At 43.7% G+C, this 16,982-nt stretch overlaps 1 pseudogene; it reads left to right on the top strand.

Moving 5' to 3' along the window:
- Positions 1–13,809: 13,809 nt before the first annotated feature.
- LOC103648595 (SKP1-interacting partner 15-like) lies at positions 13,810–15,188 on the top strand (annotated as a pseudogene).
- The last annotated feature ends 1,794 nt before the right edge of the window (positions 15,189–16,982 follow it).

Genomic DNA, 16,982 nt, shown 5'->3' with positions numbered 1-16,982 from the left:
CGAACTATTAGTTGTACTCTAAGTGTCTATTACTTTAGTGCTGGTTCAACTTAGCTAAAATCAACTAATAGTTAACCAACTAACTATTAATTCTAGTGTATTCAAAGAAGTCCAAAATTTACATGCTAGTAACTACATACATGTTGGTTATGGCCGAAAATGGCTCAGTGACTAAACAGGCCCGGCTCGATATTGGCTCACAAGCCGGCTCGACTCGGCTCACGAGCCATTTCTTATTTAGTAAATTAACATTATATAAATTTTGAAATATAGAATTATTATTCAACATTATGAGTAATTTAAATTATAATAATAATATATTTATCATCAAAAAGCTAAAAAACAAGCTATTATTTATAAAATAATCTAATATTCGTCATTATTCTATAAATTAGTTGATTTGACACGGCTCGCGTGTTAAAACGAGTCAGCTGGATTCGGTTCGCTAAAAAACGAGCTCGACAAATAGGCTCGAATTGGCTCGTTTGAGGGTCGTGAGTCGCTTTGAGTTCGAACCGGCTTGGAAGCGGAGCTCCCAGCCCTATGTTGGTTGTGAAGGCAAAAGGAAATGGAGTGATGTCGCATGCAACATGGGTATCGCTGGCATGTATTTTATAATCAAATTGTAGTCGGTTCAAACAGTCTACCATCTACACTTTAGTATTTAAAAGTTTGCTCGTTCCAAAGTGTCAGAATAAACCTGGGATCTTGTCAGGTACCAGAAGAAGCGCCAGTTCGGTAAACTCTGACATATTTTCGCGATCAAATAAACAATATAAATAATCTCCCTGCTGGACGTTTAGGACAACGCTTCGTACCCAACTTTCGGATACATCAATCATACATGCAACTAGCAGGAGTACCCCTGGCAGTGAGAAACGGGATATCGCACACACAAGTATCAGTGATACCGTATCATTTTTTTTTCTCATATCTGTTTTTTTAATCATATCTCGAGACTAGATAGGGGTCATATTAGATATGTCAAATATTGATATGTGTCTTAATTATATACATATCAGAAATCCGATTTTAAGTATTCTGATATAAATGTTAAATGTTCAGATATGGGTTATCCAAGATTCCATGTAGTTCTTTTGTCCCATAAAGAAGGAACTAATATCGGTAAATATATGTGTCTTATTTTCACCACACCTTGCAGAGTTCCAGGTTCAGAGTATACCCCCTCCATTTGTGTAGAGGCTAGGCTAAATCTGAGAATGCCAAACAGTTTTATGCTACACTGGTTTCACGAAGTGATTTTCTCGAATGAATTAAGGGCCAGAAATAAAAAAATTCTCATTTTACTCCACACATAGAGATTATCTTAAATATATATATATATATATATATATATATATATCAGTTAAAGAATTATTTGCACAAAAACTGGAATATAAAGAGTTCTACCTGGGGCGGAGCAAGTATTACAACATAGAAGCGAGGGGCCGAACAATTTATCAAATATTATAGGTGGGAAAATATCATAGGATATATACACATGCGTATACTAATGTAGCATATATAATAAATTAATAAAAAAACTTGCACCATATAATTGTATATTAATTAACTTTAACAGAAAAATAATTTGCTTCTACAATGATCAACCAAATCAAAAGCTTCGATTATATCATGAGAGTTGATCATAGCTATCAATTCTATATCATTATAGATGGTCAAGTAACTTCACATAAAATCACCTCACATTTTATTTCGTAGATGTGTTTTGATAAGTTTTGTAGCTAAAAGACTGTCTCAGTGGATCCAGTAAAGACCGGAAGGGTGACCATTAATCTTAATAATCCGTAAACCATTTGATACATGGAACTTTTACATAATTTGATGTTCAGGTGTTTATAATATTGAATATAAATTATACATATGTATATATGATTTTTTTGTAAAATTAAAAAATAATCGTGTCGGGCCGGGTCAGCACTACGGGCCGAGGCTACGGCCCAAGCACCATACGACGCTCGTGAAGGGTTGGCCCAGACACTATTAAATGAGTCGTTTCTCGGGCCGGCTCGCTAGACACGGCCCATTTGGTCATCTATACCTCCACACGATAATGATGGTCCTCGCCTCAGTTGCCACCAACTCGTTCTCCATTCTACTTATTTTCTCTCTCTCCTCATGCATCCACCTCTACGCTACCCCATTCTCGGCAAAGGTCATAGGAGCAGGTGCCTCATCCCCGTATTCGTCCGACACCAGCCCCGTGTCACACCCGGTTTTGAAGGTAAACCGAATGCGAACCATGTATGTGCCAGGATCAGAAATTCACGTACACAACGATTACATAAATGACTCATCATAGCACAATGCTTCGAATAACAATAAAGAGTAAGTAATAATATGAAAGACTAGAGTCATTTACATAATATAATCAAAATACACAGGATAGAAACGTAGCCAACGTAAACAAACCCACCACAGGCAGCTGACTCGGGGAGGTCGCTAGCCTAATCCTCGAACTCGTCGAAGTCCTGGAATTCCTGGAGATCCGCCTCGACGCCTTCTTTACCTGAGCATAGATTGCACCAAAGGCAACCTGGTGTTTTGTGAAAGCAAGGATGAGTACACATCAACGTACTCAACAAATGTCCCATTTAGCTGAGGTGGACTAGCTTTATGTAGGGTTAAGGTCAAAGCAATTGCTTTTAGTTGGTCAGGTATTTATTATTAGTGGACGCCAAGTTTTAGTAATAGCCAACCCGTGAACCATTTCCTCATCGAGGAAAAACATTATCATCATCAAGCCAAAACCATAAATAAAACCATTTTATCTCAGATCATCTGTATCTCGAACAATCTGTATCTCTAATCAAAGAGGATCCCAAGGCCGCTCATAACTGTGAGCACGACTGATATATCAGTTTCTAATCCCTCTGCAGAGGTCACACACTTTACCCACGAGTCATGATTCCCTTTCTGTCCAGAGAGAGCTACTCTCCATTGACCACTACCTAGGTGGCCTGGCAGGATATCACTACGTAGCCTTTATAAAGACTCCCCTGGTGCATAGCTGCTCGTTAGGTTTCGCCAGTCGTACAAACGCAGTACACCTCCCCAAGGTGGGTGACTAACAAAACCAAATCGAATGAACCTCTGCACCCCAACCTTGGCAGAGCGAGCACTACGCCCCGCCCCCCATTGACGGTCCTCTGGCAAAGCCAACTACACCCCCAGGTTCATCTAATTAATCAGCTAAGGGCGTCCAATTCCACCCTCATGGCTGCACTGTTATCCCGGGTGGTCACTCCACGAACAGGTCCTTACGAAGAGGTACTTAGGGAAAATGGCTCGAGTCCCATAGAGTATCACAATATCATCATCGGGATAATATCATCGTATCATAAATATTCATATCATGTTCATTGATTAAAGTAAAGCAATAGCATGAAGCTAACCATGATAACACAAAAGGTAAACAAGGATGAGTAAATAGAAAGCTAGTCAATCCTTATTTTTCAATTAAGTAATGCGGGACAGGAATTATAAGTAAATAGAAAGCTAGTCAATCCTTATTTTTCAATTCTAAGTAACCTTTACACTTACATTATGCAAACTAGTTCAATTATGCACTTCTATACTTGCTTTGGTTTGTGTTGGCATCAATCACCAAAAAGGGGGAGATTGAAAGGGAATTAGGCTTACACCTATTTCCTAATTAATTTTGGTGGTTGAATTGCCCAACACAAAGCTTTGGACTAACTAGTTTGCTCTAGTCTATAAGTTCTACAGGTGCCAAAGGCTCACAATAAGCCAATAAAAAGACCAAGAAAAGGGTTCAAATAAGAGAGCAAAAGACAACCCGAAAGGCACCCTGGTCTGGCGCACCGGACTGTCCGGTATGCCACCGGACAATGTCCGGTGCACCACCAGACAGTGTCCGGTGCACCAGGGCACTCGAGGCTGAACTCTTCACCTTCGGGAAATTCAGAGGGCGCTCCTCTATAATTCACCAGACTGTCCGGTGAGTCACCGGACAGTGTCCGGTGCACACCGGACTATCCGGTGTGCCAGCGGAGCAACGACTACTTCGCGGAGCAACAGTCGACTGCAACGCATTAAATGCGCGCCTGCGCGCGCAGAGGACAGAGCAGCGCCAGAGGGCGCACCGGACAGTCTACAGGACCTGTCCGGTGCACCACCGGACACCCGGAGGCCCCACAAATCAGAGCTCCAACGGTCTGCTGACGTGGCTGGCGCACCGGACAGTGTCCGGTGGCGCACCGGACTATCCGGTGCGCCATGCGACAGCACACTTCCAACGACCATTTTTGGTGGTTGGGGCTATAAATACCCCAACCACCCCACATTCAATGACATCCAAGTTTTCCACTCTTCTACACCTTACAAGAGCTAGCATTCAATACAAGACACACCAAAGTGATCAAATCCTCTCCCAACTCCACACAAAGCTTTAGTGATTAGAGAGAGTGATTTGTCGTGTTCATTTGAGCTCTTGCGCTTGGATTGCTTTCTTCTTTCTCATTCTTCTTGTGATCAATCTCATTTGTAATCGAGGCAAGAGACACCAATTGTGTGGTGGTCCTTGCGGGAACTTCGTGTTCCGGTTGATTGAGAAGAGAAGCTCACTCGGTCTAAGTGACCGTTTGAGAGAGGGAAAGGGTTGAAAGAGACCCGGTCTTTGTGACCACCTCAACGGGGAGTAGGTTTGCAAGAACCGAATCTCGGTAAAACAAATCATTGTGTCTCGCTCTTTATTCGCTCACGATTTGTTTTGCGCCCTCTCTCTCGGACTCATTTCTATTTCTAACGCTAACCTGGCTTGAAGTTGTGCTTAAGTTTATAAATTTCAGATTCGCCCTATTCACCCCCCCTCTAGGCGACTTTCAATTGGTATCAGAACCCGGTGCTTCATTAGAGCCTAACCGCTCGAAGTGATGTCGAGAGATCACGCCAAGAAAGAGATGGGGACCGGCGAGAAGCCCATTACAAGCCACGGGAAGGCTCCACCGGGAGAGTCCTACAACAAAGGGAAGGGGAAGGAAAAGGAATCCTCTTCACACAAGTCGTGTCGGAGCGGTGACAAAAAGAAGAAGATGAGGAAGGTGGTCTACTACGAGACCGACTCCTCGTCGCCATCCACCTCCGGCTCCGACACGCCATCCGTAACTTCTAAGCGCCATGAGCGCAAGAAGTTTAGTAAGATCCCCCTACGCTACCCTCGCATTCCTAAACATACGCCATTACTTTCCGTCCCATTGGGCAAACCACCAACGTTTGATGGTGAAGATTATGCGAGGTGGAGTGATATGATGCGATATCACCTAACCTCACTCCACAAAAGTATATGGGATGTTGTTGAGTTTGGTGTACAGGTACCATCCGTAGGGGATGAAGACTATGATGAGGACGAAGTAGCCCAAATTGTGCACTTCAACTCCCAAGCCACCACTATACTCCTCGCCTCTCTAAGTCGAGAGGAGTATAATAAGGTGCAAGGGTTGAAGAGCGCAAAGGAGATTTGGGACGTGCTAAAGACCGCACACGAAGGAGACGAGGTGACCAAGATCACCAAGCGGGAGACGATCGAGGGGGAGCTCGGTCGCTTCCGACTTCGCCAAGGGGAGGAGCCACAAGACATGTACAACCGGCTCAAAACCTTGGTGAACCAAGTGCGCAACCTCGAGAGCAAAAAGTGGGATGACCACGAAGTGGTTAAGGTTATTCTTAGATCACTTGTTTTCCTTAACCCTACTCAAGTTCAATTAATTCGTGGTAATCCTAGATATATACTAATGACTCCTGAGGAAGTAATAGGGAATTTTGTGAGCTTTGAGTTGATGATCAAAGGCTCAAAGAAAATCAACGAGCTAGATGGCCCCTCCACGCCCGAAGCACAACCGGTCGCATTCAAGGCGACAGAGGAAAAGAAGGAGGAGTCTACATCAAGTAGACAACCCATCGACGCCTCTAAGCTCGACAATGAGGAGATGGCGCTCATCATCAAGAGCTTCCGCCAAATCCTCAAGCAAAGGAGGGGGAAGGATTACAAATCCCGCTCCAAGAAAGTTTGCTACAAATATGGTAAGCCCGGTCATTTTATTGCAAAATGTCCACTATCTAGTGACAGTGACAGGGGCGACGACAAGAAGGGAAAGAGAAGAGAAAAGAAGAGGTACCACAAGAAAAGAGGCGGCGATGCCCATGTGTGCCGTGAATGGGACTCCGATGAAAGCTCTAGCAACTCCTCCTCCGACGAGGACGCCGCCAACATCGCCGTCACCAAGGGACTCCTCTTCCCCAACGTCGGCCACAAGTGCCTCATGGCAAAGGACGGCAAAAGGAAGAAGGTAAAATCAAAATCCTCCACTAAATATGAAACCTCTAGTGATGAGGATAATGCTAGTGATGAGGAGGATAATTTGCGCATCCTTTTTGCCAACCTTAACATGCAACAAAAGGAAAAATTGAATGAATTAATTAGTGCTATTCAAGAGAAGGATGAACTCTTGGATACCCAAGAAGACTTCCTAATTAAGGAAAATAAGAAGCATGTTAAGGTTAAAAATGCTTATGCTCTAGAAGTAGAAAAATGTGAAAAACTATCTAGTGAGCTAAGCACTTGCCATGACACTATTGCCAACCTTAGAAATGAAAATGTTAAATTAATTGCTAAAGTTGATTCTAATATTTGTAATGTTTCAATTCCCAATCTTAGAGATGATAATGTTAACTTACTTGCTAAGATTGAAGAATTGAATGTCTCACTTACTAGCCTTAGGATTGAAAATGAAAAACTAATTGCTAAGGCTAAAGAACTAGATGTTTGCAATGCTACCATTTCCGATCTTAGAGATAACAATGATATTTTACGTGCTAAGATTGTTGAACTTAATTCATGCAAACCCTCTACATCTACCACTGAGCATGTTACTATTTGCACTAGATGTAGAGATGTTAACATTGATGCTATTCATGATCATATGGCTTTAATTAAACAACAAAATGATCATATAGCAAAATTAGATGCTAAAATTGCCGAGCATGACTTAGAAAATGAGAAATTTAAATTTGCTAGAAGCATGCTCTATAGTGGGAGACGCCCTGGCATAAAGGATGGCATTGGCTTCCAAAAGGGAGACAATGTCAAACTTAATGCCCCTCCTAAAAAAGTGTCCAACTTTGTAAAGGGTAAGGCTCCCATGCCTCAGGATAACGAGGGCTACATTTTGTACCCTGCCGGTTATCCCGAGAGCAAAATTAGGAGAATGCATTCTAGGAAGTCTCACTCTGGCCCTAATCATGCTTTTATGTATAAGGGTGAGACATCTAGCTCTAGGCAATCAATCCGTGCTAAATTGCCTAAGAAGAAAACTCCTAGTGCATCAAATGATTCCAACCTTTCATTTAAAACTTTTGATGCATCTTATGTTTTGACTAACAAATCCGGCAAGGTAGTTGCCAAGTTTGTTGGGGGCAAACACAAGGGATCAAAGACTTGTGTTTGGGTACCCAAAGTTCTTGTATCTAATGCCAAAGGACCTAAAACCGTTTGGGTACCTAAAACCAAGAACTAAACTTGTTTTGTAGGTTTATGCATCTGGAGGCTCAAGTTGGATCATTGATAGCGGGTGCACAAACCACATGACAGGGGAGAAGAAGATGTTCTCCTCCTATGAGAAAAACCAAGATCCCCAACGAGCTATCACATTCGGGGATGGAAACCAATGTTTGGTCAAAGGATTGGGTAAAATTGCTATATCTCCTGACCACTCCATTTCCAATGTTTTTCTTGTAGATTCTTTAGATTACAATTTGCTTTCCGTTTCTCAATTATGTAAGATGGGCTACAACTGTCTTTTCACAGATGTAGGTGTTACTGTCTTTAGAAGGAGTGATGATTCAATAGCATTTAAGGGAGTGTTAGAGGGTCAGCTATACTTAGTAGATTTTGATAAAGCTGAACTCGACACTTGCTTAATTGCTAAGACTAACATGGGCTGGCTCTGGCATCGCCGACTAGCACATGTTGGAATGAAGAATCTTCACAAGCTTCTAAAGGGAGAACACATTTTGGGACTAACAAATGTTCATTTTGAGAAAGACAGGATTTGTAGCGCATGTCAGGCAGGGAAGCAAGTTGGTATTCATCATCCACACAAGAACATCATGACGACTGACAGACCACTCGAGCTCCTACACATGGACCTATTCGACCCGATTGCTTATATAAGCATTAGCGGGAGTAAGTACTGTCTAGTTATTGTGGATGATTATTCTCGCTTCACTTGGGTATTCTTTTTGCAGGAAAAATCTCATACCCAAGAGACTTTAAAGGGATTCTTGAGACGGGCTCAAAACGAGTTCGGCTTAAGGATCAAGAAAATTAGAAGCGACAATGGGATGGAGTTCAAGAACTCTCAAATTGAAGGCTTCCTTGAGGAGGAGGGCATCAAGCATGAGTTCTCTTCTCCCTACACGCCACAACAAAATGGTGTAGTGGAGAGGAAGAATAGAACTCTATTGGACATGACAAGGACCATGCTTGATGAGTACAAGACATCGGATCGGTTTTGGGCCGAGGCAGTCAACACCGCCTGCTACGCCATCAACCGGTTGTATCTCCACCGAATCCTCAAGAAGACATCATATGAACTCCTAACCGGTAAAAAGCCCAATATTTCATATTTTAGAGTCTTTGGTAGCAAATGCTTTATTCTTGTTAAAAGAGGTAGAAAATCTAAATTTGCTCCTAAGACAGTAGAAGGCTTTTTACTAGGATATGATTCAAACACACGGGCATATAGAGTCTTTAACAAGTCCTCAGGACTAGTTGAAGTTTCTTGTGACGTTGTGTTTGATGAGACTAACAGCTCTCAAGTAGAGCAAGTTGATCTTGATGAGATAGGTGATGAAGAGGCTCCGTGCATCGCGCTAAGGAACATGTCCATTGGGGATGTGTGTCCTAAGGAATCCGAAGAGCCTCCAAATGCACAAGATCAACCATCCTCCTCCACGCATGCATCTCCACCAACTCAAAATGAGGAAGAGGCTCAAGTTGATGAAGGAGAAGATCAAAAAGATGAGCCACCTCTAGATGACGGCAATGATCAAGGGGGAGATGCAAATGATCAAGACAAGGAGGATGAAGTTCCAAAACCGCCACACCCAAGAGTCCACCAAGCAATTCAACGAGATCACCCCGTCGACACCATCCTCGGCGACATTCATAAGGGGGTAACCACTAGATCTCGTGTTGCACATTTTTGTGAGCATTACTCTTTTGTTTCCTCTATTGAGCCACACAGGGTAGAGGAAGCACTACAAGATTCGGATTGGGTTGTGGCGATGCAAGAGGAGCTCAACAACTTCACTAGGAACGAGGTATTGTATTTGGTTCCACGTCCTAATCAAAATGTTGTAGGAACCAAGTGGGTCTTCCGCAACAAGCAAGATGAGCATGGTGTGGTGACAAGGAACAAAGCCCGACTTGTGGCCAATGGTTATTCACAAGTCGAAGGTTTGGATTTCGGTGAAACCTATGCACCCGTAGCTAGGCTTGAATCAATTCGCATATTACTTGCCTATGCTACTTACCATGGCTTTAAGCTTTATCAAATGGACGTGAAAAGTGCCTTCCTCAATGGACCAATTGTTGGGGGCCTTCGGCTTCCGAAGGTCCTCAAAAACATGATTTAACAATGTTTTCCAAGTGAAATGTGTGAGCAGGTATCTTCGGAATTGGATTACGAGTATATAAGATTATGGTCAAGACGAAGCTTGAGTGGGACGGAAGGCGATTGTGACGAAGGAAAAGATCATTACGAAGCTATGCGCAGATAAGCTTTGGCATGACAGTAGAAAAGGGGAACAGACTTAAAGATGAAAAGCCAAATTAGACCCTGAAGAATTACTGTAGAGTTATTGATAGATGTAAAGGGCACTAATGTAATTTTACACGGGCTGCGTCCCGTGCCTATAAATAGATGAACAGTACTCCCGTACTGTTCACGCTGACTTGGCATTCGCTTTTGGCGTTACACTTGTATTCTCACTCCTTCAAGCCGAAGGTACATTTGTAATCTAATATTGTTTGTACAAATAATATAAATGGAAATAGATTAATAATAATGTTTACAAGAGATTATGTTACTTTCTGTACTTTGTATGAATGTTCTTCATCTTTTATCATGATCATGAAGGCATGCCTTTCATAACCTTCGTCCTAGATTCATTATATCCGAAGGGAAATAATGACCCGAAGGACGAAGGGCTTTGACATTTAACATTTTATGTTGCCTTGTTCTTGATTCATAGCATTTGAGAACAAGTCCCCAACACCAATCAAAGAGGAGGTCTATGTTGAGCAACCTCCCGGCTTTGAAGATAGTGAGTATCCTAATCATGTGTATAAACTCTCTAAGGCGCTTTATGGGCTCAAGCAAGCCCCAAGAGCATGGTATGAATGCCTAACAGATTTTCTTATCACTAATGGCTTCAAAGTCGGAAAGGCCGATCATACTCTATTCACTAAAACTCTTGACAATGATTTGTTTGTATGCCAAATTTATGTTGATGATATTATATTTGGGTCTACTAACGAATCTACATGTGAGGAATTTAGTAGGATCATGACAAAGAAATTCGAGATGTCGATGATGGGGGAGTTGAAGTACTTCTTGGGATTTCAAGTGAAGCAACTCCAAGAGGGCACCTTCATTAGCCAAACGAAGTATATTCAAGACATTCTAAACAAGTTTGGAATGAAGGATGCCAAGCCCATCAAGACACCCATGGGAACCAATGGGCATCTCGACCTCGACACGGGAGGTAAATCCGTCGATCAAAAGGTATATCGGTCGATGATAGGCTATTTACTCTATTTATGTGCATCTCGACCGGATATTATGCTTTCCGTATGCATGTGTGCAAGATTCCAAGCCGACCCTAAGGAAGCTCACCTTACGGCCGTAAAACGAATCTTGAGATATTTAGTTTATACTCCTAAGTTTGGGCTTTGGTACCCTCGGGGATCCACATTCGATTTAATTGGTTATTCAGATGTCGATTGGGCGGGGTGCAAAATTAATAGAAAGAGCACATCGGGGACTTGCCAGTTCTTGGGAAGATCCTTGGTGTCTTGGGCTTCAAAGAAGCAAAATTCCGTAGCTCTTTCTACCGCTGAAGCTGAGTATATTGCCGCAGGTCATTGTTGCGCGCAATTACTTTGGATGAGGCAAACCCTTAGGGACTATGGTTACAAATTAACCAAAGTTCCTCTTCTATGTGATAATGAGAGTGCAATCCGCATGGCGGATAATCCCGTTGAACATAGCCGCACTAAACACATAGCCATTCGGTATCATTTCTTAAGGGATCACCAACAAAAGGGAGATATCGAGATTGCATATATTAACACTAAGGAACAATTAGTCGATATCTTTACCAAGCCACTAGATGAACAATCTTTTAACAAACTTAGGCATGAGCTCAATATTCTTGATTCTAGGAATTTCTTTTGATGTTTTGCACACTTGGCTCATCAATATACCTTTGATCATATCTCTTTTATATGCTATGACTAATATGTTTTCAAGAGAATTTCCAAACAAGTCATAGGTGTATTGAAAGGGAATTGGAGTCTTCGGCGAAGACAAAGGCTTCCACTCCACTCCATCACTCATCCTTCGCCGTCGCTCCGAGCAACGCTCCGTCTTTGGTATAATCTTCTCTCATATTTTGTTTGCCAAAGGAGGAGAAAGTAGTTAAACGGGCTTATATTTCACTCAAAGTATCCGTTTTTGGCGATTCATGCCAAAGGGGGAGAAAGTATTAGCCCAAAGCAAAAGGACCGCACCACCACCTAATTTTAAACGAATGATTTTCAAATTGGTATGTTATTGTGTTCAAAAGGGGGAGAAAGTAATATTTTCAAAATTGATATCTTAAAACCCTCTTGAACACTAAGAGGAAGATTTTATCAAAAGGGGAGTTTTGTTTAAGTCAAAGGAAAAGCATTTCAAACAGGGGGAGAAAATTTCAAATCTTGAAAATGCTTCTCAAAATCTTATTCATTTACCTTTGACTATCTGCAAAAGGACTTTGAAAAGGATTTACAAAAGAACTTGCAAAAACAAAACATGTGGTGCAAGCGTGGTCCAAAATATTAAGAATATAAAGAAACAATCCATGCATATTCTATGAGAATTTCTATTGGCTCAATTCTAAGTAACCTTTACACTTACATTATGCAAACTAGTTCAATTATGCACTTCTATACTTGCTTTGGTTTGTGTTGGCATCAATCACCAAAAAGGGGGAGATTGAAAGGGAATTAGGCTTACACCTATTTCCTAATTAATTTTGGTGGTTGAATTGCCCAACACAAAGCTTTGGACTAACTAGTTTGCTCTAGTCTATAAGTTCTACATGTGCCAAAGGCTCACAATAAGCCAATAAAAAGACCAAGAAAAGGGTTCAAATAAGAGAGCAAAAGACAACCCGAAAGGCACCCTGGTCTGGCGCACTGGACTGTCCGGTGTGCCACCGGACAGTGTCCGGTGCACCAGGGCACTCGAGGCTGAACTCTTCACCTTCGGGAAATTCAGAGGGTGCTCCGCTATAATTCACCGAACTGTCCGGTGAGTCACCGGACAGTGTCCGGTGCACACCGGACTGTCTGGTGTGCCAGCGGAGCAACGGTCGACTGCAACACATTAAATGCGCGCCTGCGCGCGCAAAGGACAGACCAGCGCCAGAGGGCGCACCGGAGGACAGAGCAGCTGTAGACTGTCCGGTGCACCACCGGACAGCCTGGAGGCCCCACAAGTCAGAGCTCCAACGGTCTACTGACGTGGCTCACCGGACAGTGTCCGGTGGCGCACCAGACTGTCCGGTGCGCCATGCGACAGCACACTTCCAACGACCATTTTTGGTGGTTGGGGCTATAAATACCCCAACCACCCCACATTCAATGGCATCCAAGTTTTCCACTCTTCTACACCTTACAAGAGCTAGCATTCAATACAAGACACAACAAAGTGATCAAATCCTCTCCCAACTCCACACAAAGCTTTAGTGATTAGAGAGAGTGATTTGTCGTGTTCATTTGAGCTCTTGCGCTTGGATTGCTTTCTTCTTTCTCATTCTTCTTGTGATCAATCTCATTTGTAATCGAGGCAAGAGACACCAATTGTGTGGTGGTCCTTGCGGGAACTTCGTGTTTCGGTTGATTGAGAAGAGAAGCTCACTCGGTCTAAGTGACCGTTTGAGAGAGGGAAAGGGTTGAAAGAGACCCGGTCTTTGTGACCACCTCAACGGGGAGTAGGTTTGCAAGAACCGAATCTCGGTAAAACAAATCATCGTGTCTCGCTCTTTATTCGCTCACGATTTGTTTTGCGCCCTCTCTCTCGGACTCATTTCTATTTCTAACGCTAACCCGGCTTGAAGTTGTGCTTAAGTTTATAAATTTCAGATTCACCCTATTCACCCCCCCTCTAGATGACTTTCACGCGACCAGCGCGAACGGCGCGCGAACAACACGCCACCACGTGCGGAACAGCACGCGCGACAGACGAGAAAACTAAATACACCTATTAAATAAATCAAAATAAGTTAAGCTAATATTAGCCAGGTTAATGTTTATTATAAAAGCGCGAGATAAACACCACATTTAATCTAATTGAAATATTAGTTTAATAAATAATCTAACATATATAACTTGACGAATTAACGTTACTAACATGGGTGTTTATAAGTGGCAAAATATTTATTATCATGCGCAGACATCGTGCGACACACGCGAACAGCGCGCGACGGCACGCGCGAGCGATGTGCGACGAAGCGGACGAACAACATGTGCGATATGCGCGAACAACGCGCAGCAGCGCGCGAAACAGCACGCGACAACACGCGAAGCAGCACCGCGCGTGAACGACGCGCGGCAAGGCGCGTGACCCACGCGAACGGCACGCGACGATGTGTGATAATCGCTAACAGATAACGCGATTATACTAAATAAGTATTACATTAAAACATTTGTGTAGTCACTAATCACATTAACATGTATTTATAAATTGTAAATTAAAACTATAAATTAGTTATTTTAATAACCAAGAGGTAAACAATTAATTCATTAATTACATAAAACATGTGTCGCGACCAAACAATGTTACTAATAAGAATGTGACGTTATTACAGAGTTGGCGCGACCGAAACGAGTCAAAACAGGTTTTGTGACGCATAATCTCTACTAACTATTAAGATAGGAGTGTAGACTGCCCCGCCTCCCTACCCCGCCCGCCCGCCCGCGAACGCCAGGATTTTTGCATCCGCCATTTTCGCCGCCGGAGGGACGCCATGCCCCGGAAGGACGGGAGCGCGCCAGAGAGGCTGTTCCCCTGAAGACTGAGGTCGCGCAGCGCCGTGAGCGAGGGGAGCGACGGCGGGAGCGTCCTCGCCAGGCCGGCGTTCTTGAGGTCGAGGTTGTCGACGCGACCCTCTTGCCCCAGCTCAGATCCGCCTGGGCGCGCCACGGCACCGCCCTCGCCGACACGGTGCTCGTCCTCACCGAGCTCGCCGCGCTATCCTACACCCCCTCCGGATCCGCCAAGTGGATGAAGCATCCCCTCTCTCAGCCGTCCAAGCCGTGGAGCCCCATACTGGCCTCCGACGCCGTCTTCGTGCTCTGTGATGTCGGCACACCGTGGCGCAGCCAGTGGAAGCTCTTCTCCTGCCCGCTTGCCATGCTCACGGGGGGCTGGGCGCCCGTGGAGCGAGCGGCGTGGGGAGACGTCTTCAAGGTCCTCAAGCGTCCCCGGCTCCTGGCTGGGGCCGGCGGCCTCTAGGTCCTTATGATCGGCGGGCTCAGGTCCTCCTTCGCCATGGACGCATCATGCTCCACGGTCTTAATACTCCGCCTAGATCTGGCCACCATGGAGTGGGAGGAAGCTGGGCACATGCCGCCCAATATGTACCGCTGCTTCACTGGCCTATGCGAGGCTGCCTCGCAGGGAGGCGCCATACCGGTTGCTGCTGCCAGGGGTAACAATAAGGTCAAAGTTTTCAAAGGCGATGGGAAGGTGTGGTTCGGAGGTAAGCGAGTGCGCGGGAAGCTTGCAATGTGGGAGGAAGATGAGATGGAGAGCAGTGGCAAGTGGGATTGGGTGGATGGTCTTCCTGGCTACGGTGATGTAGAGAGTTTATTTTAGTACAAATAGCAACCGTATGTCCTGCCTGATCTAAACCGCAACACTAATTTTATTATGTGATGTTTTCCACTTATTATGTGATGTTCCACTATGCGAGGTTGTTGGTATAGACTTTATGTTGTATATTTGATCAAATAATTTGTGTGTCCTTGCAGCGTATGGCCATTGTACAGGCTCTTTGGCTCGTGTGTTGCGACAGTCGTGATGGCTACTGCGCAAGTCACCAAACATGATGGCACATTTTTTCGTTGTACCGGTAAACACTAATGACTAACCCAATGGCTTAGATTACTTGATTTGTTTTCCGTGCTTTGTGCTGAAGGTGTTTCTTAATTCTAGCATGGCAGACAGGGAGTGAATGTGGAGTTGAGGTAGGAAGTTGATGTATGGGATATGATGTTGTTTGTGTGAAGTTTCCGATAGTGAGTATATTGGTAGTTTCTTGTTTTTTTTGTTTTCTATATATGACATCTTTGCCATTTTAAATTTTCATGGATGACTGGTAAATATAACTGGTAAAATTTCATATGTGTTCATGTCCTTATCTGATTGTGTCAGCTCTCTTAATCATGCAAATTCTAAAATGATCATATCATATAACTTTGATTCCTTTCAAATAATTTAATTTATTAAACAACTATGTTTATAAATGGATATATTGATTCCGTAGCAATGCACGGACATATATCTAGTATATTAAATAACGTAACAATTTGTGGCTGATGAACGACGCGTCCTACGAATACTACTGAATTATGATTAAACGCGTAAAACTATATTTCCATGTTAATTAGCGAAATTCTTTTACGGGAGGTTCTTCAAAGAAACGTCCCTTCCAGTTTTAATCTGAATCCTAACCCGAATAGAAAGCACATTATAAACTCGACATCTATAAGTTGTTACGTAGAATCCGTAATGACTAAAGAATTAATTCAGAACGAACGCGATAGGCAGAAACACTTAACCGACATTTCGTCAAACATAAATTAAGATACTTTGAATTAGCACAATCACATGAACATATACTTAGTATGACTAAGATTATCAATTTGTTTCCGATTGAACAATTACTTTATTAGTCGACAATTGAACGAGAATTAATTACTTAGTTAATACGAGCAGCTAACGCGGAACCATTTAATAATACGTGCGGCAATGCGCGCGACATACACGAAACAATGCTCGTGGCACGCGCGAACGACGCGAACAGCACAGCGACGACGTGCGAACGACACACGGATCAGCACTAACCACGTGCAACACGTGCGCGCGATACACGAGATAAACTAAATAAATGTCGCATTTATATTAAACGAACATTAGGGCAAAACGTTTGAGTTATTATTGTTTGACACGGATTTATAAAGCGTAAGTTAACTACTACAAATTAGTTTAATTAAAAGGTCTAATTAATTAACGTTAGTTAAACAAAAGTGTAATTGATTATCCAAAACGTGCGATACAGTGAAACAAGATTACTAATGCGTCGACGATGCAACGACGACACGCCGGGTGGCTCTACACAGCAGCACTGGCAAGGCGCACAACACGACGGGACGAAGGTCAGCAGCGCACAGGCTATCCCGGACACTACTTAACGAGGACGAGCGCGCTCGGAGCCGAGCCGCCGGGCTAACCACTAGGCAACGCCGACGAGGGTCGGGTCGACCGCTGCCGCACACAGGGGCCCCGCCGACCTGCACGGACGTCGCGCAAGCAAGCTACATGCCGCCGAGCAGGCGGGCTGCGCGCCGGGCCGGCTACCGAGCCACGGCCGGACGATCGCATGGAGGG

Source organism: Zea mays, chromosome 2, assembly GCF_902167145.1.
Source record: "Zea mays cultivar B73 chromosome 2, Zm-B73-REFERENCE-NAM-5.0, whole genome shotgun sequence".
NCBI lineage: Eukaryota > Viridiplantae > Streptophyta > Magnoliopsida > Poales > Poaceae > Zea > Zea mays.
Note: the sequence above shows the minus strand (reverse complement) of the source record. Positions and strands in the feature narration are given on the sequence as shown.